Source organism: Aedes aegypti, chromosome 3 (assembly GCF_002204515.2).
Source record: "Aedes aegypti strain LVP_AGWG chromosome 3, AaegL5.0 Primary Assembly, whole genome shotgun sequence".
Lineage (NCBI taxonomy): Eukaryota > Metazoa > Arthropoda > Insecta > Diptera > Culicidae > Aedes > Aedes aegypti.
Window position 1 is genome coordinate 235511760 of NC_035109.1, and position 24189 is coordinate 235535948.

Below are 24189 nucleotides of genomic sequence, written 5' to 3' on the forward strand. Positions count from 1 at the left end.
CATATTACCAGTAAACTACAATTACATATACTCAATTTCATTATCATAAAATTTACACTACCGACAAAAAACTTAAGCGCCATTCATCGTTTCAAACCATTTTCACTCAACCTATAAATGCATAAACAAGCCAATTTTTCACAAAATTGTTGCTGAAAAAAAATTTACAAAAAGAAAAACTACTATTATATTGAGAGATTTCACCTGATGCTTAACTTTTTAACCGATAGTGTGAAAATTTTCGAATTTTGTTATAATAAAATTGAGTAGATTTGTAGTTCTCTGCCAAAATGCCGATTGCTCATTAGGATATAAAGTTACAAAGATGAGCATTTTGCATGAAAAGCGGCTTTCACTACTATTATTCTGAACACAACTGTACATAAAAAAAAAATAATTAAAAAACTCCATCAAATTAGCTCATTTTTGCGTTTTTAAGAATTTCCCGGGATCCCGGGAATTCCCGGGAAATGACAAATTTATTTCCCGTTTCCCGGAAGCCAAATCCCGGGAAAATTGGAAACTCTAGTACAAAGTTATGACTATTATGATTGTCAAAAACTTTTCGAGAAAATGGGTCATTCGGGGAAAGGGGGTATTCGGGAGATTCGCAATTGGAATAGTTTGTGGAACCGACACTCGGAAAAAAAGTGGCTCAACCAATCGTATGGATCATTCTAATCATCACTCACTTAATAATATTCGGCCACCTGGAGAAAGTTGCATAGCTGTCAGCAATGGCAAGTAGATACGTTGAAAGAACAGCTTTCAGCTTTCAGCTTACAACAGCTATAGATATGTATCTATGAAAAGCAAATATTTGAAGATGGTGCATTTCTATATGATTATATAAGAAGAAATAATCGATGCTTACGTTCTTTGAAGGAAGAACTTGTCAATTATTTTCGGTAGTTATCCAAATAATGTTCAGTCAACATTGTACAATAATAATTTTCCGGATAATGGTCCTTCCGGGTAATGGTTTTTCGGTAAATGGTCTCCCAGGTAATGTCGGAGAACCCTAAAATTGATTCCTGAAAAAAATGGCAGTATATAGTCCTGGAACAACATTGGAACATTATTGGAAGAATTTTAGAGGATATACTTGCAAGCATCTGTTGAGAAAATCTTAGAAGAGTCATTAGTTGAATTTTATGCCATTTTTTATTCCTGTAGAAGTCCTTGAACTAGTTTAGGAAGAAACCTTTGCAATCTTTTTGATCTGGACATTTCAACATCAAAATTAATAAACTCAAATTTTAAATCTAAACCAACAATTTGGTTGTTTTTGACAAACATTGAGATTATTTCAATAATTGCTAAAGTTTCAAATTTAAACTAAAAGTTTGCAAAAAACGGCAACAAATCATTCTGACTGGATTGCCCATATTACGGTTTAAATACTCATTTAAAGAACCTAAAGTCCGTAAATAAAAATTTACATACACAGTTTTGAAAAAAGAGTGGAATCTTTCTGGAAACGTTCTGCCGTTCTGATTGCGATCCCACGACACACTAGCACGGTGCTCCAATTACCGTTATTATCAAATAAAATATACCATCCAAACGGCAGTCGGCAGTTGATTACTGACGTTGTTCTGCACCTCTGGGCCGAATTTGAAAAAAATCCTTAGTCAGAATTTTGAGTTACGCTTTTTTGAAGGTTATATGATAAAAATCACACGAAATATGCCACTTTCACTTATTTAAACAAAGAGATTATAATAAAATTTTGTAGTGTTAATTTTTTATATGGTTTAAGATATTAAAAAAAAAATTAAAAAGGAATGTAACGCAGAATTTTCCAATTGGAGACTTCCTATCCTCCCCCACGTTACAGCTTTTGTATGGAAAATGTATGAACCGTAACACTACCGAACCCCCTCGTTACGTAATATTTGAACGGTTCCAAATTTACACGCACACATATTGTCTATACTGACATTGAAAAAGGACCAACGTATAATGAAAATATACACATTTCAATATAGCTGAACAATGACTGTATCAAAGTTGACCGAAACACTCTCGAACATCACTTATCTGTACCTATATTATACGTCTGTATTCTATTCCATTCTATTAAATTCTTTTCTATTTTAATCTGTTCTATTCTATTCAATTATACTCTACTTAAATTTATTCTACTCTGTTCCACCCTTCTTGTTCTTATACATATTTTTACAAATGGACACTGTATTAATTAACAACTGCGAGCAAAAGATTTGAATGATACACTTTCGATATTTGTACGGCTTTTTAGCGCTCCCAGCTCTGTAAACAATTGCTCTGCACAGATTCTGACTCCTAATGAAGATTTGAATTATTATTTCACAGTAAGTCCAAATAAGGGTTTCAACTTATATATGATAGTTTTTATGTATTTTAAGGAACTGAAGCATATTGTATTAAATGCTTTTCATTTGAGCTGGATCCTTGTTTTAAAGGTAATTTGAACAAGTTTGTCGAGAGCTGGGAAGAGCAGAGTCTGACAAAATCTTCGAAATATCATATCACCAAGTTTCATGTAAAAGGCTTCTGCAATGCGACTGGTCGAGGACTAGGCTGACATAATGAGCTGGTGTCGGAGTCTGTGCATAGCGCTGTTTCACAGACCTGTCAGCGCTATAAAGTCGAACAAACATCGTAAGTGTACCGTTCAATTCTTTTGCGCGCAGTTGTTGATTACAATATTGGCATTTGTAAAAATATGTATAAAAACAAGTAGGGTGGATCAGAATAGAATAAATTAAAGCTGAGTAGAATTGAATAGAATAGAACAGATTAGAATAGAAAAGAGTCAAACAGAATTGAATAGAATATAGAATTATGTAGGTACAGATATGTTATGTTTAAATGTTGTTCAGCTATATTGATGTGTAAATATTTTATATATACTTTGGCCCTTTTCTAATGTCAATCTAGACAATATGTGTACGTATGAATTTTATGCAACTTGCTAAATTGAATGAAATAAGAACAACCGCACAGGTGTAATGATTAAGTATGCACCTAACCGTTGATTATAGATGAAACGGAATTCACCATGCAATATTCTTTCCATACACTTCAAAAGGGCGTATCTGCATATCATGTCCAAGAATTATTCATTCATATTAAAATGCTTTGGACAATTTCCTAAAATCACTATCAGGCGTTAGTATTGGTTGATAAGTAATAACTAAACATAGCATTGGCCCTTTTCAAATGTGTCCTAGAATTTTTTATAGGAAAATGTGTTTTTCAATATCTAAAACCAGATAATAAAACAAAACTACTTATTTTTGTACAATCTCTTTGTTTAAACAAGTAAAAATGGTATATTTTATGTGATTTCTTCAAAAGGGCGTAACTAAAAATTCTGACTAAGGATTTTTTTTCAAAATCGGCCCAGAGGTACAGAACAACGTCAGAAATCAACTGCTGACTGCCGTTTGAATGGTATATTTTATTTAATAATAACAGTAATTGGAGCACCGTGACTAGTATACTAGACAGGGCGCGTAAACCAACTACGCCACAGAACGGAAGGCGATTCTGCAGTGTAGGCAAGTTGGCCTAAACAAAATTTAATTTAAACAAAAATATTTTATTATTTTTCCCTAATGAGATTTACATAATTTAACATCCAAGCCTAATGACAGCTTCGTGCAGTAGCAAAAACATAAGGCTTAGCCTCACAATATATAAAATAACGACCAAACACCGAAACGCAAAAACCTCATTTCCAGCAGAGATTTGTTGCCATGCCCCCAACCACCTACACGTGCGGCGAGTAATCTCCAAGAGCCCACTGCTGCTGAAGATGGTCATCACGTATGTGCGTGGCTCGGCACGCGTACTGGACCCACATGGATGTCGGTACCAATCTCCGTTCCGCGAAACGCACGGAACTTTTTCCTTAATTTAATTATACACTCGGCCCGGACCGAGAGAGCAAACGCCCGAGCATTAACCGTTGACCGCACGGATTTAGCATTTTCAGCCATCTTCCCCTGCGCCTGTCTCCACCGACCGGGTCAGGAAGCTGAAGAGATATCAACCGGCAGTACGGCAGCTTGTGAACATTAGCAGCGCTTCAAGGTAGGTCCCAGAAACAATCCCAAGGAGACGATCGAGCGGGCGGATGCTGGGCCCCTGTCTCCATTCGAAGCGCATCCAGTCCAGCCGCCAAATGATGGTCGAGTGGTGGCCTCAACAAATGAAGTATAATGGTGTCGTTAAAGCTTTAGATTATGATTTATCTTTCCGAAAACTGTTTTATCAGCATCAGAGTCGTCGAGGATGCTGCTGAAAGAAGCGACGAGCCCAGTTCGTGAGCTTGAGGTCAGTTTTATGGTTATGTGTTTATTTTGCTTGTGCTGTTGGCTGTAACGTTTCTCGAGGCATTTTGAAAAGCTGAAGGAGGACTTTTCTGAATAATGGAAACGTGACTTTATGTCTATTGTAGGTCTAAAGGCTTCGGCAAAATTTGTCCGGTTTTAAAACTGGTACCTACAAGGTATTTTTTTTTTTCAAGAAAATATGCCTACTGAAAACTTATTTTAATCAAGAACATAAGTTACTTTGAGGAAGTTTCTTGAAGACAATGCAAAAAACAATACATCCATTCTTATTCCATGAAGGCTTTCAAAGTTCTCACTTCTTCAATCCCCGAAAATATTCGGAAACATTCTCCTGATTGAGAATAGTTTTGAAATTCTGCGCAACTAGATTTTCAATTGGACTAGTGAGACCTAAAACTGAATTGTACGCTCTTTCAAACTGCATCGCCAGTTTTTTAGCTTTTTAGCTATCATTTAATACTTTTCGATTTTTTCACAACCCCGGAATTGGTTTTTGAGGCTTTTTCAAAAATTTTAATAACGATCAAAGAGGCTGGGACATGGCTCCAATTATAAAACTTCATTCTCAATTTTTTTTCAAGTTTCAATTGCTTTTCAAATATAAAAAAGGTTTCAATTTGTACATGGTACACCTTGTCACCCAAACTAGACTAGAAACTAGACCCAAAAACTAAGAAATTTTGTCTTTATCTAGGTATTTTAGTGCAGCAAAAGTGGTTGGTATCAGAAACCAACCCTGTAATATGTGTCTTTGATTGATTCTATAAAATAACTGACTGCTACGTATCTTTACCATACATAATATCCAGATAAGCGTTGGACGCAACAAATGAAGCCCACCAACGGAAATAACCATTAAAGCTACAATCCCACTAATCGTTACCATTTGTGAACCAATGTTTCCATTCTGAGAGCAACGACTAATGCCACTTGAATTTAATAAATTAACCCTTTTGGTATAAATATTTACAGCTCATTATTGACATTTTGCTTGCCCACCGTCTTTAGCTTGGTAACTTTAGAAAATTTTGAATGTTCGTTTCTAGTTGGTTGATGGACCACCATCACACACATTTCGACGGTCGACCTTGCTAAGCAAGCTAATTACCGCATAAGATATGGATCGGAAACCACTCCTGAGGAGATGGCGGTAATTTTTCTAAGCCATGTCTTTTGTTTCAAACTGTTGTGTGGTGGTCATGTATGGTCATTACGGTGCTCAAGCCGAAACAACAAGCAAATCTGTGGATCTAGTCTACTCGGCGGCAGCGAGGCAAACCATAAATGATGATTAGACATTAATCTTTTTAATTACTTTTTAAAACATGGTTTTATGGATGATCTATAGTCAAGTTTACACGGCGTAATTTGGAAAAGCAGATTCATTAACTTGGCAATGGTAATGCTGTTTTCTTAAGGTGACACCGTTTGGAATCAACTTCTAAGATTTTGGCTTTGTGCAAACCAGATCAGAAACGTTTGCCAACTGCTTCTCCAGTTTAGTGTCTTTGAAAACGTGAGTAGGAGCACAAGTCGGCCATTGTGACGGCCATCTTTGGATTTCGAGATGTTTCACCTTAAAATGTGTATTCATTTTTGCTTAAACTGATAATGACTTATGCAAACTTTGAAGTTTTCTCCACCCTATGCCTCAAAGACGTCAATTTTGGTAAAAATCATCCTCCAAAAGTTATTTGAAATTATTAAAAATTAATTTAAAAAAAATTGACTGTGCACATAACATTTATAATTTATATGAGAATAGCCAACTTTTTGTCTTCAGTCCTTTAACTCTTTGACAGAGTTGTGTTTGATCCTTCGTTCTTGACGCTTGCTCCTGCGGGGGCTGTTTGGGCACGTCAGAATAGGCTTACCAGATGGTATCCTTTGGGAGGACATCTTCTTCTTTCTGGCGTTACGTCCCAACTGGGACAAAGCCTGCTTCTCAGATTAGTGTTCTTTGAGCACTTCCACAGTTATTAACTGAGAGCTTTCTTTGCCGATTGACCATTTTTGCATGTGTATATCGTGTGGCAGGTACTGAGTACTCTATGCCCTGGGAATCGAGAAAATTTTCAACCCGAAAAGATCCTCGACCGGTGGGATTCGAACCCACGACCCTCAGCTTGGTCATGCTGAATAGCTGCACGTTTACCGCTACGGCTATCTGCCCCCCTGGGAGGACATGTCCTCCTTTTTGATGTAGTGGCCTCCCGTCCTACTTCGGGTTGGAAATGACCTCGTTTTTCAAATTGTTTGAATATTCAATTCCATATCCATTAGTATTTTGTTGATTATTTGTTCATTAGAATCTCTTCTGTTTCTTAGTCTTCAATAAGCTTGAAGGGTTTATTTTTTATACTTTTAAACTATAATTTTACAAAGGTACCGATATCCAGACACTCTGATTATATAATTGAATTAGAATTAAAATTAAGTGATAAAATGTTTGGTGTTTATTAACTTTCTTTATTGTTAACATTGCTAATTATCCTACATTTATTTTTAATCTAGTAACCACTGCCCAAAAAATCATAAAAATAAAAACAAATACCGTTTTGATTCATATTACGGACACTTAAGGCCCCTGTGAAATATAACTGATCGAAAAGCATACAAATTGAAACATAACATATGATACCTGTGCGTTATCAAGCTACTAAAACACTTTACTTTCGAATGGTGGGTGAATATTTGGAATCCGCTGTTTGAATTACCTAGAATGAATAGAAATTAGAGATCTTTCTATGATTCTTATTCCGGACGCAACCTCACTTTTGCTTCATATTACGGACACTTTGTTTTAAACTCCGGACAGCTTACGAAAAGCAAAACTAAAATAATTAAATTATTGATTTGGCTTTCCAGCCGTAAGAACAACGTCAAAACTAGTTGCACAATATAAATTTTCATGGATTGCTATGGAAAATGCTTATTTAAACGTGCCTGGAAGTTGCAAACTTTTAAAAGGAAAATTTTGAAACATTTCAAGTGAAAGCTTTCCCATACAAAGTTGAGTATCCGGAATTAGAAGCTGTCCGGAATTTAAATCAGAACGGTAATTGGTGGTGTTGGACATCATTTCGTCGCGGTTCAACTCCAATCAAAGTTCTATGGTCGATAAACACGTGAACAATGTTTGGTTGAAGGAATCGTTTGTGATATACATTTTATAAAAAGTTTTAACCATTAGTGCTAGAAAAGAAATACCATTTTGATTCATATTACGGACAGCTTCAAATTCCGGACAGTCTGCTTTGTATGAGAAACATTTCAAACGAAATGTTTCAGTTCTCACTTTCGAAGCATGTTTTAATAATTATTTTTCATAGATATCTTTGCAAATTTATAATGTTCAACTGCCTTGGACGTCTCTTCAGTGATTTGACGATTTCAATTGGTGATTCTACATTTCTATTTATGATTTTCATGGGCTGTCCGGAATTCGAATCAGAGCGTCCGGAATATGAGGCAAAAGTAAGGAAGCGTCCGGAATAAAAATCACGAAAAGTCCACACACTTCTATTTATTTAATATTATTTATGTTGCGGAATCAAAATGTTCACCCACTAATCGAAAATTAAGTGTTTTAAAAGCTCGATAATGCGAAGGAATCAAACAGAATGTTTTATTTTATATGCTTTCCGATGAGTTGTACTTCTCTGAGGCCTTAAGTGTCCGTAATATGAATCAAAACGGTATTTTGAAACTCCACTGCAGTTAAATATGTTGGAAACGTATATTTATCTGTGTTTGAAGAGAATGTCCGGCATTGTGAGCCAGTGTTTCAAGATCCGGACATCATTTAAAAGACCCACGTTTAACCAGTGTACCGTGGTGAATCAAAATCCGGACGGTACCAATATCCGGACACTCTGATAATCATCATAAATTAAATGTTAAACTTAAATTATCATCTGTTAATGTTGAACATAGATTCTTCTTCTCAACTGTATAGGTCATTTTAGATTCATTCGTTATCTAGTTAGCATTGCCTAATAATTAGTAAAAATATGAACAAAAATGTTGCTCCAATTTGACGTGATTTCTTTGCGGTGTGGGTAATTTTAGAAAAAGTCTGCGAACTCACCACAACGTTTAGTTTACAATTAAATGCTTAAATTAATTACTCTCGAAGTGTTTTGATTAAAACAGCGAATTAAACGTGTAGTTAGATGATCAGAAGCACTACACTTCTAATAGAACGTAGAACAGTGACGCAACCAAGGGGGTGTTTTGGAGGTCAAAACCCCCCTCAGAGCCGAAAAAATATAAGTTTTACCAATAATATTTTTGAAATTTATCACTACACATCCTACAACTATGGAGCAGTGTGTGTGTGTGTGACCACTGTGAATTTCAATAGTTTTACAGTTATATTGTTCTATGTTCCATGTTTTCAAACTTTTTCTGTAGGAAAAGTTGCTTTTTTCAAAAGCAAACTGAAGGATTTGTGTGAAAAGTTTGTTCAGCATTTTGGGACCTTTTTACCAGTTAAATAATGCAGCATTGGATGTACCGTTTTGACTCATATTCCGAACACTTAAGGCCACCAGTGACTTCAAATGCATCTGACTTGCATAAATTGGCTGATATTTGTGTAAATTTTAATTTCTTCGTAAAGTCTAACTGTCAACTGTTGAGTGTACCAGTAATAATGTTGTTTAAATTAATTTCATTATTGTTTTAACGTTAAAGTATGGAACAACATTTTGATTCAAATGCCGAACACTGTGTTTATTCTGTCCCATATTCCGAACACCTTGATTCAAGTTCCGAACAGCACGAATAAATCGTATTCAAATGAATAATTTTGCAAATATTTTTTTCCGGAACTAGTTCTACTGGTCTCGAACTAGAGACTCATCATTGAATGGAAACTGCAAGCATGTTGAAAAATCAATGTTATCTAAATTTAGTCGTGCAATTTCAATCAAATCATATCTGAAGTGAAAGTTAAAGTTCTATTTTGCATCCTTAGTGGATTAGATCACAAAAAAGTTTGATAAATCATACTTTAAGTTCATGTAAACATCAATGAAACCAGTGTTTTATACAACTTTAGCGACCTGTAGCTAAAAATTGTGCGTGCTGGAACATTTCTGAGAACGGCATCAGATCCAGCGATCCCAAATTTACAAGAGACACATAATTTGATCCTACAGACACGGAAAAATGTAATTTCTGTTACGCTGTGCTATTAGATCAAGTTTTAAAAAGTTAATTACTTAAATATCCTTAAAAGCGTACTTATAGATTTTTCTAGAACAATGTTTCAGTAAGTTGATCAAAAGTTTTTATCATTTTGATGACTCTCGGTATTAACACAAAATTGTCAAAAATGTCGAATGTGACAAATATGCAGTTATGGACAGTAGGCTGACATTGAGATAATAGCTCTCAAAGTCTGAAGTTTGTCTTCTCATACAAATGTTCATAATTTTCTAGTATTGCTGTTTGCGTTTGACGTACAAATCTTGCTCGAATGCGTTCCAAATGCGGTAGCACAAACTAATCAGAGGACACTTAGCAACCATGATCCATATCACCGCCAACCTAGAAAAGAAAAACCATCTTTGACTTCGCCTTCCTTGTTGAAAATCTTACCGCATTTGGTGTTCCCGCATTTGTTATTTGCATTTCAAACGCACACATCAATATAGTTCTATTTGTCATATTCATTTTGCTCTTATTCATCAGCAAAAAATATTCACGTTTGCATTTGCTATTTGGATTGAAATTTCATATATAGTCTGTTATGCCTTCATATTCATATTTTTCCACATTATTTTCAAACAAAATGTGTTTATGTTAGTAAAGTACACATTAAAACATGAATGTTGCGACAACAACGGTGTCGGCTGAAATGAAACTGTAGCCGAAGTCTTGCCAACCTAAGGATCTACACTTTTCTATAATTCAAATTGAAAATAATGAAAATGCAACACTCACCTTCAACATGCGGCACTTCCCTCTCGAATGCCTTCTGCAATATCCCTCGAGCTGTACAATCTTCTAGCACAGTCACGTTCGTTGTTCACCGCTTGCACCTTCGTTGAACTCACATGAATTTCTTATTCGCGCGGTCTCTGCCCTCCTCTACTTTCAGCTGTAAAGCCCGCAAAGAACAAACTGTTGCACCAAATGGGTGTTGTTTGTCGTTGTCGCCGTTGTCCTCGGCTTCAACTTCACTTACGCGCCGAGGACCAAAGAAAGCCGGATTATTTTTTCCACTCTTCTGTTGTTGCACTTCGTTTCTGCCCCGATCGCGAATTGTATTCTTCTCAAGCACGGCATTCACGACTTCAGGGGGCTTACCTTTCCTCGAAGGAACCTAAACCGATGTTATTTTGCGCAATTGGTATTTATTCCGCTTGGAGGGCAATTCTTCATTGAAAACGTACACCGCCTTCGCCACAACACGCACACAAATTCAGCCGCCGATCACGCGGCGGCGGCAAACCAACACATTCTCCCGATCGTGCTCACCTTTGTTGTTGGGAGCAGAAATTTCTTCTTCTACAAGGAAAGATCACTGATCGCAGTAACCCCAGGACTGGTTTCCAGACGACTGTTGTATACAATCGGTGGCGCAGCGGCAGAAAATGGAATAACTCTTTTTTTGTTTCTTCTTCATGCACCGTCGAAGTAGGCCGACGGCGAATATTTAAAATTCATCCACCACGCAATGTTAAAAATGCACTATCGACGTCTATTGGTCTGTGATCTGTATACAGGAGACATTCTATAACTATCTTTTACGGGTACATTGGTAACGATCACTCTTTCTGAAGATACATCACAGTAGGCAACAAAAGGAAACCACTTTACCATTGCAATCCATCTGCGGCATTTAATAATGACTTCTTTTCCGTCGGCTTCTGAAGTATCCAGTGAAGGACTTCTGATCAAAGAATACGCAGCCCAGTCCAACTCTTGCACAGGTAATTGACTTCAGTGGTCACTTTCCCAACCTGCATGACGTTCTGCGCCGATACATCCTCAATGCCGACTATGACGCGGCAGTTATCAATTATCCTGGCATTCTACCCTTTCATAGCCTGCTACGACTCACAGTCAGCATTCAGTTTCACCATCCAAGCAACGATCGATCGACGCCATGTTTAGGTATTGTAGAACACCAACTAATCTTCTCGTTCATTGCGCACTCGCGAGATCGAACAAACCCACAGGATCTACACGTCGAACCGAAGAATACAGAAATAGCAAAGAACTAATATATCAAAGTCAGCCGGAGAACAACGGGGAAACAAATACAAGTCACTAGGTTTGGTTTAGTGACGAGGGAGGAGGGTGCATGAAATTTAAAAGCAAACAGAATAAATTAAGCAACGATCGTAACAAGTCGCGCGGTCACACGTCCGACGAGAACCGTTGAATCGATTCAACTGACGACCGAGCGATCGCGAACGCGTAGCGCAACCTGCTCTCGGAACTGGTTCTTTCGACGGCACGAGACATCTTTGCCGATCGATGCCGCCTCTCTCCAACGGATGGTGGTGAACCAACATAAGCATAGGAAGCATAGGGGCTACTGGAGTAATATGCACCAGTTAATCGACATATAGTTAACAACACACTACATTTCATTTACAGTGGCAGTTCAAAATGTTAACAGATGAGTTAAATTCCCTACTTTGACATTTGTTCCAATGTTTCAATATTCTATGTAACTCATTAGTACCTGAGAGAGACACGCGAAGAGGAAAAATATCAACGTCATATGCAGCCCAGATTCCCCTCTCACGAAACGTCAAATGCAGCCCACCGTTTTTATGGCTGAAAAAGTGAATAGTATTGTGTTCAAAGTAAATTGTTATTGAAAACCTCAGTCAGCGGAGCAGTTTTTTTCCAAAGTTGCTGATAAATCTAAGCAGAAGATTATTTTTTCTAATGTCTGCTACGTTTGCTGGCATGAAATTTCACTCAAACGGCTATTTATGATTCGATGTGATGCAAACTCAATCATTTTTTGCTGAGAGGTTCATGTGAGGATTTGAACGGCTTGCGCATAATTGGTATAAACACAAAGTGGAATAAGAAAAATCTCAGCAATCACAGAAAAAGAAGACCGTCTTCGCGAGTCTCGTCTCAGATTAGTACTATACCAAGGAGGGACGTTCAGAATCATTTTCAAAATGTTACTTTAAGCCCTTTGCAAGGCTTCCTTTTTGATATTACAACAGCTAGTCGATACGGTACAGCATAAAACATAGACGACCTGAAAATTTGTTCGAATGTAAAAAGGTCAACATATTTTTGCATTTCATCAAAGGTGACAAAAATCGAATGAGAATCAATTCGTGCTTATTCAAAAGTAATGTCGCTAGAGCACCTTTTATTCCGATTAAATGTAAAGTATTGAAATACGTATATTTTTACTTTTTCCAATAAAAATAAAAACTAAAAACTCAAAAAACTTTGACCCTTTTTCAATGTTTGTCCGGAAAGATAGAAGGTACACAACAAAAGAAAACTAGCGATTTTCATCAAGTCTGCCTTGGCTGTCGTTGGCAAGTTAGATTTATCTTGCAGTTTAAAAACACTGTGTCATATTTCGTGTGTAGTTTCTGTGCCTCCCTGCTAGGGTGAAACCTGGGAGGGAAAACCGATACAAAATTTATGTACGTCATAGTGAGCCGAGATTCTGCTGTCACGAACTGTCACTGTGAGCCCAGATCTTAAAGAATGGACAAACTTGATAAAAGCGCGTAATTGATCAAAACAAATGTTTGCATTTCAACAAAGTTGACAACCCAACTAACATTTCAGAGCCACAAATAAGCATGCATGTTTAATTATTGTTTAATAATGGTAATGACAGCTGAATAAAAATTTTGCTCTATAAGAAGCTGAGAAGATGCTCTTCAAACACAAACTTAGATCACTATTCAACGTTATGCATTAGAATGAACAAAAATTGGATCGCCACTTATTAAACGTTTCCAAAGATTCTTATTCGACTAGTCAAGATTGTTTTACTAATGAGCCGAACAAGACATGTTTCCCCCAATTATAAAGTCATTATTCCACCAAAGAAATGTATATGTATAAAGAGATATTTAGAAGACGAATTAACGTTTTACTTGCTTCGCACTTCAGCTTTTTCCACATGTTCAACGTAAACATGATTAAGAGCTGAATAAGTATTTTATAAAATCCTAATTCAGCTTCAGTATATCATAAGAACAGTTGATGCAATAGAGGCCAAAATTACGAAAAATAAACACAATGTTCAGCAATAAATAAGCCTTGCAGAATGGATAAACTAAAGCTAAATTTCATAAAATGGACAAAATATCAGAAATTCGTGTTTAGTTCCGCATGCATTTCAAAGCTCATAAATTATGCTTTCTCAAAAATTTTCAAATAGCTGTTCAGAAAATAGAGATGGTCAGCCTCCAGAAATGTAGGATTATTTTGAAGAAAAAATGAACATTTAAGCTAAGTATTCCGAGTAGGAGCGAAGTACTAACAAACAAAGCGTGATATAGAATTGATTGACATAAGAGATAAATATCAGAAGACAGTTTCAAATTTTGTTCTAGATCTTCTAAACCTATGAACAATTTTATGTTTGCAGATCTAATGAATAGCTCGCAGCTATTGGTCAAATCTTACAGAATCTAAATATGACATGCCAATTTTGTCCCAGTAGTTTATTTTAAATATCATTTCCAGATCTTTTATATCATATAGTCTATCAAGTCAAATATCAATTTTATCTATCAATATTATAATTTGCTATTGCTAAGCTTTTTTTCGCAGCTCGGGATGTAGTTCCGTACACAGAGTGGAAATTCCTTTGACAGAAATGATTAAATAAATATCCATAACGAGCTATATTTAAAAAAAAACATTTCTTCACAACTGAATAAATACTGAGAACTAAGAAATATGATTTTCTTTGCCATTTCTGTGAATAAAAATCCCGCGCATCAAAATATGCGAATATTTTTCTATTCAGGTGCATAGTCTCAGAACCTTCAAATGATTTAAATATATTCATACAGAGAACTATTTCTTTAATGCATAATAGGTTTATAAAAAAATCAATATAAAAAAAAACAAAAATATTTAATTTAAAAGAATATTTTAGTAAACAAATCATTCAAAATTAAAGTTTTGAACAAACTAAAGCCTATTATGAAATTAGATTAATCTCTTCAGACTGATTTTACTTTGTGTGAATAAACATTGTTTTTGACCATCATCAACACAAATTTTCTCACTGTGCGCTAAAAATAGCCGACTGAACTCAACTAGGATCAAGCACTAAACAGCAGCTGAATAATATGCTTGTTCAGTTGTTGATTGGCGTACCATGTGTTGATTAGACGTTGTCGAATAGAAGCTCAAATATGATCAATATTCAGCTAGGAGAGGTTTATATTTTACACTAGACAGTACAATCATCAACTCTAGGATGGCGCAGATAGCAAGGCATACCGCTGACGATTGGAAGGTCTCGAGTTTCGAATCCAGTATCCAGGCGATTTTTAAATGTGATTGTTATATCATAATAAATGTTAACACAACATTTAAAGTGCCTAGAAAAATAAATTTTTGTTTTTATTTGTTTTTAATTATTTTTGGACCAGCTGGTTAGAAGCTGAACTAATGCTTGCAAGACGTTTTTAAAGCTGAAAAATAAAGTTGGTATTCAACGACATGCTTTAAAGTTTCTCCAAATTTGTGTGAACAATGCCTGAACAAAGGTTGGGTATGAAAATTGTTAAAATGTTATTAAACATGATGCTGGATAAAACTGCCATAATGGTGTTTGTTAAATGAGTGAATGTTAGTTGGGAACAATCGGTTGAAAATAAATTTCGGCACACCCAAAATTAATGTCACGATAGCATCTTTTAGTTTGATCGAATATAAAGTATTGAAACACGCGTCTTTTTACTGTTCTCCAATCAAAATTTAAATTAAACTAGTGGTCCCGGCAAACTTCGTCTTGCCATCAAGTAAGCTGTTGAAAAATGTCATGAAACCTCCCATACAAACTGATACATTAATACTCTCCCGTTTTACCAAATTTTCCGAAAACTTCCCCAAACTTTTTCGTCACACGAACACGTCGGCACCCTTCAAGAAAACAACAGTGAAAGAATTGTGTAAATCGGTTGTCCCGTTCTCAAGCCATTTCGTGACATACAAACACCACTCCATTTTTATTTATATAGATGTACATAAAACTATGTCCCTTTTTCGAAGTTTGTCCAGAAAGATCGAAGGTACACAATAAAAGAAAACTGGCAGTTTTTTTCAAGCCTGCCTTGATGATCGTTGATGAGCGGGAGTTATCTTGCAAGTTGGAAAAGTGTTGTGTCATATTTCGTGTGTAGTATCTATGCCTCCCTCCCAGGATAAAACTATAATTTAAGCCAGCCGTTTAAAATTTAAATAGGATTTACTTTGTAAAAACTTACTTTTGCAATGAAAAATCGTCAGAGATAGCCCATTGCCCTGGATGATTGCCGAAGGAGTTACCTTCAATGATCCATTCGAAGCAGCACAGTAATTTTCATTTCAAACAACTGAGTGCGTTTTGCTCAATAGTGCATATTACACCCGGTACCCCTATTTTTCCATGTTTTGTAGCTATGAACCATCAACAGAAAAACGAACGGCGGATGCAATGTTGAGAGGCGTGTGATGAAAAACAAAACAAATTCGCTCTCCTTTCGGCTGCTTTTGCTCTCGCCTCTCGTGTTCAGTGGGCTCCGTTCGGCGCTTGTTATGCGTTGAAGTCTTTCATGCGCAACACGCGATCCGTTTTCCTTGCGCGGATTCGTTGTGGGGACTTCATGAATCGGGATCGCTCTTCGAATGTTCGCGAGATTCGTTAAAAAGTGAATGAATTTTGGTTCTTCCAGCAGGTGGTGGTGACTTGCATGGTGGTGAAAATAAAGTAGGGTAGAAGCAGTACTTTTCGCTCTGTTTTCCGTTTTACCAACAGTAGACAGATGCAAATTTTGAAGTTTTTGCTCCGCTATGCTTAAACGATGTCAATTGTGATGATAATGATCCTCCCAAAATTTGAAGTGATTCGGAAGAAATTTGGTTGTGCACACGCTATTTGAAGTTTATATGGAAATTACTATGGAAAAGGCAAACCTTTTGTGTTCAGTCCTCTAGCTGCTCGTCATAATAATCTAATCTTTGCCGAAGACCACATTTCGATGGGCCGTAAGGATAATTTGTTATTTTTGATAACAAAGTTTAAATCATGCTGAGATGATCATTCAATTACATTCAGAGCAACACTGCTTTTTTGCTGTGGAACATAGTAGCCTGGATTACTTTGATCTATTCTTCCCGCCAGGAGAACCACTGTTGCCTGCCGTACAGTTGGTGAAGCATGCTATATACAAACCAACTTTATGATGATGAATAACAATTTATCCTGAGGTCCAATCAAAAAGTGGTCTTCGGCAAAGTTGTAACTGGGAGGATTACACAGTAGAAGAATTTGATCACTCTTCCATAAAATATTATGACGAAGAGACAGAGGGCTGAACACAAAAGATTGGCGTTTTCCATAGTAATCTCCATATAAATTTAAAATGGCGTGTGCACAGTCAAATTTCTTTCGAATCACTTCAAACTTTGGGAGGATGCTATTTACCATAATTAAAATCGTTCAAGCAGAGGGGAGCAAACATTTCATAATTTGCATCACTCTAGTGTTACATCTAATAATAAAATGCATGACTGTTACAACAGTCGCGAATTTCGCGATTCTCGCGGATTACGCCATAAAATTCACATACAATAGAGTTGCTAGACACATTTAATTATCAAGTTTTGAAGAACGCATTTTTAATTTTACACAAATTATAAAATTCCTATTTTTTAGTATCTTTGCAAGATATCAAGTTTGTATCTTTTGGTTAATTGTGATTGTGTATTGTCAGATTCCTTGGATAGTAAACGCCCCGTGGTGGTCCTATAGAGCACTTGCAAAGTTTCACGCAGCCTTCCTCTAAGGGAGCGACGCGCCGCACTTGAGGAAACACCGCAATGCTATTTTTCCATAAGAATTAAGTAAACAGTGTGGAAAAAGTGCGGCACGTCGTTCCCTTAGGGGAAGCCCGCGTGAATTTTGTGCAAATACCCCAATATATTGAAAGTGCAGCGAGTTAGGTCATATTGAGATTTACTATTTCCTATGCGTCTATTTGACAACATAAGTTCAATAATTAGGCACATGCAAGTTATCACCAGTAACTTTGACGGGAATGTACAAAACTCTTTATTTATAGAAATAGGGGAACTTACGTATTCTAGGCAGCCTAAGCCTATGCCACGCTTCTTTTGTAATAGGGTCCTAAAGGCCTGTCCCAATTTTATTGCCAAACGCTTAAGTTTAAGCCAAAAACACATGTTTACTCAATTTTTTAATGTTTTTCTTTTGTTTAATTTCAAAAAACATTTTTTTTAGATTTTGTCACACTTTTTGGCTTAAACTCAAATTTTGAGTGTATTTTGCTTTCCGTGTCCCTTCCGAAATGTCAGATAGGAACAACCCCAGTGTTAAAACTAAAAGTCCTGTGGTGTTTTTGTCGATTTAGCGAACGTCAAACATGATCGAAAGTGTCAAGGTTCATTTATGGACCCAATTTTTAAATTAAAGTTTAAATATGATGTAGCCGTTATTTGAGCGGGAAAAATTGCTAAAATAGTTGCAGTAACATGCTCTTTCGTGTCAATCTATAAAAACAAGTTTTCATTAAACATTTTAGGACCCAATTTCTCGGACATCAGCAGACAAATTCCGTGTTTGTCTGTTTACATTTATGCGTTGCTCAATCCTCTATCGATTCACACCGCTGTGAAAATGCTTTTGGGAACGTTTTTACAACGCTACGAACAACTGTTGTCAGTGTGACTATTGTCGGCAGCCTCATTCTCTTCGGCAACTTTCCCATAAGAATTGCTGGTGAATCTCTTCGGCAGCTCCAAATCAGTCGCATTTTGAGGCGTGTTTACTTGAATTGATGACATCTATGGCGATATTGTTTGTTTAATCTCGGAAATATAGTCAGCAGGAAGCGGGCAGAACAAAGAATCATTTGAATGTTTTCATTGATGTGTTTTGATAGGAAAATACTGTATATTTGGCGTTTGAAGTTTGCCCGGATAAAAACGTATCATTCAGTGAATGGAATAAACCATTAATGTACAATATAACGTATTGGATACAATACAGCGTATTGTAATTGAATGTCGAAGCAATATTATTCTTGTTTGGATATAAAATTCAAAAACAATATAATATATTGTAACAGAACATTGTATTGTTTTTAATTGGTTTTATACCTTACAATTTTGGTCAAATTCCTATTTTCGCGTTAAACAACTGTTCCTTTTTTCTATGTAGCTTTGCTGAAAGAAATAAACAAAACAAGTTCAGAAAGCAAGAAATGTTCGGTGAAAAATATTCAAAAAGTAAAAATAAGTAGTTTTTTGGAAGTCACTTGACATTAGCTGTAACGATGAATGCAACCATCATACAGTTCGTTGAATTGTTTTTGTATTGTACAACAATACACGAATTGCTAATCAAGACAATACATGAACAATATATCGTATTGTATTTTCAAAATGTTTGTATGAGAAAATATCTATATTTGTATTGTTACGATACTTAACCACCCATACATTATATTGCAAAAATCTCATATACCATACAGTGAACTGTTTAAAACAATATATTGTACTGTAATTGTATTGTCATTTTACATATACTGTATTGTATTTCCAATATATTGAATGGTACTGTTGCAATACTTTATATTGTTTTTGTATTGTATTTTTTATCCGGGTGGTTGCCGATAATAGTCGAATGGTGACGAAGCCGTAAGTCTCCCTACATCTTGTCCTTTTTTTTCGATGGTCAAGATATCGATAGCATAAACAATTCTCAACATGTTATATATTCAATTTAAAAGGTTTTCTTCTCGCTTCTTGCTGTTTTTCTGTTTCAATGCCTCACATGCTCTAATGGAAAGATTTATGATATTCTCATTCTTATGACATTAAAAACTATGTACTTAACTTTCGAGCAAATGTGGTACAGTGAAATGGAAAAAAAATGCTTCTAAATTACGAAATGACAAACATTATTTTTGAAAACTAACACAATGGATTCGCTAAACAATTGTGAAAATTAAAATAATAGCGCCACTTGAGCTGTACCATTTGCATGAGTCTACAAAGATTGATCGTTGCTGACATTTTATGCTGGAGATTGATCTAACTAAGCTATCCTAGCCGTAGCCACTACCCAAACTAGGCAGGATTAAGCTTTTCGCAATCTCAGAACGAAAAAGATCAGCAGCGAACAAAAACCAGATCGGTATCTCTTAAAAGTCGCCAAAGGCGAAAAGCACAGAATACACTGCGTAAATCGCACAATGCGAAACCATAGAGGTGAAAATTTAAACTAAATTACAATGTATTAATAATCCCACCCTTATTTAGCCTCAGGCTTGAGACTGAAGAAGGGCAGCCGATTATCTCGGAGAAACACAAAGTCACCTGCACCATTGCTCCGGGTAGCACAGGAAGGGCATAATACTATATAGGGCGCCCTGGAACTCCAGGCTCGGCTAGGTTTTATTTAGACCCCCCTAACCATTCATTCTTAGGCACGGTAAGCTTAAAGCCGTATAAATTAGGGGTCACCTGTGAGGTGGACTTTTACCACCGGAACAGGTCCGTTGTGTTAATTCTTAGCCAGTTGAAACAACCGCTATCGACACTACGCGGCTATCTAGGCTGATCGGGAAAAGGAAGTTAACATTGATGATTAACTCCTGACGTGCCCAAACAGCCTCAAACAGATATAAGAAATGAATGTAATGTTTGGAATGATACTAATAAAGAAAAAAAAGGAGCTTGTTTATTGGATTAAAAAGATTACTGTTTGCTAAGCCGTGAGACAAAACAAAATAAGTGAGTTTTATTCCTACGAGAATTTTACCAGACATTTGTCTAAAAATATTTATAAGGTGTTTTTGATAGTTTCTGATGATATAAGTGTTATTGAATCTATTTTATCATTATCGTATTAATGCTGGTATTTTTTGCAGTCGCCTCTCCACATCTCGATATCGAAAAGACCATCGAGATAATGAGAGATCGTCTTGATATCTAAAAACGCAGCTTGAAGAACTGGAGCTTTATTACAATCGTCTTTATTGGATGACGGTTAAGATTGGAATGAATAAATTACATTACAGTTTATAAGTCTATGGTTGCTGTGATGTGAATCCAGCAGTCAGCGAGTGCTAGATTTCTAACACCCCCTCTCAATCGATGACCCCGATCTTGCTCCTGAGGGATTGGAACCGGGTGACATCTAACGCCTTCGTGAAAAGGTCTGCTTGCTGCTCGGTGGTGCTGATCGGTTGGATCTTGATGGTCCCGGCAGCCACATGGTCCTTGATAAAGTGGTGCTTGATATCCACGTTCTTGATGTGTTCCGATTCAGCATTCTTGGCCAGCCCTATGCAGCCACGGTTGTCTTCGTATATTGGTACAGGGTCCGTCAGCTTCTTGCATTTTAGGTCTTCTAAAATTCCAGACAACCAGATAGCTTCCGATACGGCTGCACTCAGTGCGACGTATTCGGCCTCACTTGACGATATGGAGACCGTTGGCTGCTTCCGACTAGCCCAGGATACCGACTTTGAACAGGAAACCTGTTACCGACTTCCGATCTTCCGCATCGGATGCCCAGTCGGCGTCCACGTATCCGACGAGCGGTCTGCTGTCCTCGTTTCTCTTGTAGTGTAGTCCCAGGATAGCCGTCCCTTTGAGGTATCGGACAACTCGCTTCAGCGCCTGCCAGTGATTGTCCGTTGGTGATTGCTGGAACCTTCCCAAGTAGCTGACCGGGTAGCACAAATCCGGGCGTACACACAGCATTTGATACATCAGGCTGCCCAGCAACTCCCGGTATGGCTGGAAAGTGCGACATCCTTCACGATACAGCTGCAATCCTTTCTCCAACGGATTCTTGGCGGGGTTACATTTAGTCATACCGAACTTCTCCAAGATCTTCGTGGCAGCTGTTTCTTGGGTCAACTTCAGGTCACCATGCTCCGGATTGTAAGCGAGCCGCATCCCCAAGAAAAACCTTGCTTCGCCGCAATCGGGCATTTCGGACTCATCGGAAAGACGGCGCTTCATCTTCTCAATTGTTCGAATGTTCCGTCCGGCTATCAGGAGGTCGTCGACGTACAGCACTAAGAAAACTTCATCGGCTTCAGTGTTGCACATGTAGAGACAGTAGTCACGGTGGCATCTGCTGAATCCCACCTTCAGAAGCGCTGAGTTGAACCTTTCGTTCCAGCAACGTGGTGCTTGCTTCAACCCGTACAACGACCTCTGCAGCTTGCACACGCTGTCGGGCTTCGCCTTCACGCCTTGGGGTACTTCCATGAACAAATCTTCCTTCAGCATACCGTGGAGGAACGTTGTCATGACGTCCATCTGGTGCACCTTGAAACCATGATGAACCGCAACGGCCAGCACCACACGCACGGTAGACAGCTTAGCCACGTGTCTTCGAAATCGATTCCAGGACGTTGAAGGAAACCCTTGAACACCAGTCGCGCCTTATGCCGAACTGGTCGCCCGGTCTCTTGCACCATCGAACGGGTCACGGCTGTGTTTTCCCAGGACACATACGTCGCAGAACTTGATCTTCTCCGGCTTGAAACGCACACCAAGGGCCATGTTCTCACGCACCAGAGTGGCCATTCCACTTTCACTGATGTGACCGAGGCGACGATGCCAGAGGGTAGCACTATCCGCTTCAGCCAAGCTTGCATTGGCCCGTTGCACTGCGATTTCCATAAGGTTGCCCCGCATATGTGCCGTCGCAATCGTCTCACCATCCTTCTTCAGCGTTACGTATTTTTCGTTGAAAATGACTTCCACGCCGGCCTTCGTCAGCTTTTTCATGGACATGAGGTTATCCCTGAGAGAGGGAACAAAGAGAACATCCTTCGCATGCATCAGAACGCCACGGTTGCTCATTCCGCTGACAACACCTGATTCCTTGGCCACGAGGAATTCTCCATTCTTCGCTACATCAATGTGCACAGGTTTATCGAGGACTTCTATGGTCGAAAAATGCTGCTTCGTGTTCACCATATGGTCGCTGGCTCCCGAGTCCAGCAGGAATTTGATCTTCTCACCGCATCTCTCCTTGCTTTTTCCGCCGTCCACACGGCCGCCCGCCATATAGACAACCGATCTTGGCTCACTGGCAACGTTGGCGTTCGTCTTCTTCCGGCAATCCTTCTTCATGTGGCCCCGTTTGTCACAGGCATGGCACTTCCCGTTGAACTTCTCGCTTCCTTGCTTCTTCCGTTGGTCACCGGCGAATGCAGTTGGTTTTTCGTCGTTGCTATGTATCCGGTCCAAACGCTTCGACTCGTCGCTTAGTTACCGGGTTTTCATCAACTCGTCCTCCGGCAAATTTTCAAGGGCTGTCATCAGGGGATCGTAGGACTCCGGGAGGGTCAAACTGAGGGCCGCACAGACGTCGCTTTCTTCTAGTTTTGAACCGGCCACCCGGAGCTGCCGAACGAGGTCCTCAAACTTCAGCAGGTGGGCACGCAACGATGCCCCTTTCTTCAGCTGCAGACGAGCGATTTGCTTCCGTTTAACCGTTTGCTTACCGGCCGACTTCTTGGCGAACGTATCTTCGAGAACCTTCCACATTTCCTTGGTTGTAGACTTATCCCGGATACATCCCAGATACTCGTCGGAGATAAGGTTCACCAGCAGGGACTTCGCCTTACAGTCCATGTCCTTGAACTTGGCTGCTTCCCCGGCTTCTGCTTGAACATCCTTGACGACTACATCCCACACCTTCGAGACTTCGCGGAACTTCCAGGTATCGTAGCCGGTTCCGGAAAACTGCTGGATCCCGTGAACGGCTACTTCCTTCTTGCTGTCGTCCATAACCTCTTGGTATCTTGAGTAAAACGCAGCTTGAAGAACTGGAGCTTTATTACAAACGTCTTTATTGGATGACGGTTAAGATTGGAATGAATAAATTACATTACAGTTTATAAGTCTATTATTGCTGTGATGTGAATCCAGCAGTCAGCGAGTGCTAGATTTCTAACAGATCGAGACAAAGAACAAATTTTTAATGCATACTAGATTGAAAATCACATCGTTACCAGGAAAATAATAAACAAGCAGACGTCATCTCGCGTTCCCAAATTGTGTTCAATCACTAAAATCTGGTCTAGTATCCTTTGATAATGATCATATCGACATACGGAGAGAAAATTGGGAACGAAAACTCAACAAGAACGCATCGAGATATGGAGATATCGAGATAAGGAGGATATCGAGGGACAAAATGTATGCAGAATGAAGGGACCGCAGAAATAATCGACATAAGAAGAGATATCGAGATATAGAACATCGAGATGTGGAGAGTCGACTGTATTATTTTCTCCCGGAATTACTTCAGGTATTGACTCAAAGTTTGCTCCAAATATTACTTCAAAAATGTCTTTTAGTGGTTTTACGAACTTGCTAAAGAATCCCTTGAAGAGTTTCGTTTGAGATACCTTCAAGAATTAGAAAAGGGGTTTTAAAAAAAACTTGAATTCTACTAAAAAAGCCGGGAGGTTTTTCAGAAGTAAATCCTAAAATAACATCTGATTAAACTAACCCTTGATGAACTCCTACTGAAGAACTCCTGTGCTCTTGAGGAAGTCTTGGAGGATCAATCAAATCAAATCTTTGGATAATATCCTGTAGGAATTCCTTGGAC

The 24189-nt window shown here is 38.0% G+C and overlaps 1 long non-coding RNA gene across 1 annotated transcript in view; it reads right to left on the reverse strand.

The window, feature by feature from the left end:
• LOC110678990 overlaps positions 1-11750 on the reverse strand; it is a 127981-nt gene extending 116231 nt beyond the window's left edge. The window contains exon 1 of the long non-coding RNA XR_002502114.1: positions 10299-11750. This is a non-coding gene — a long non-coding RNA (uncharacterized LOC110678990). The remainder of the gene's footprint in view (positions 1-10298) is intronic.
• Between the last annotated feature and the right edge of the window lie 12439 nt (positions 11751-24189).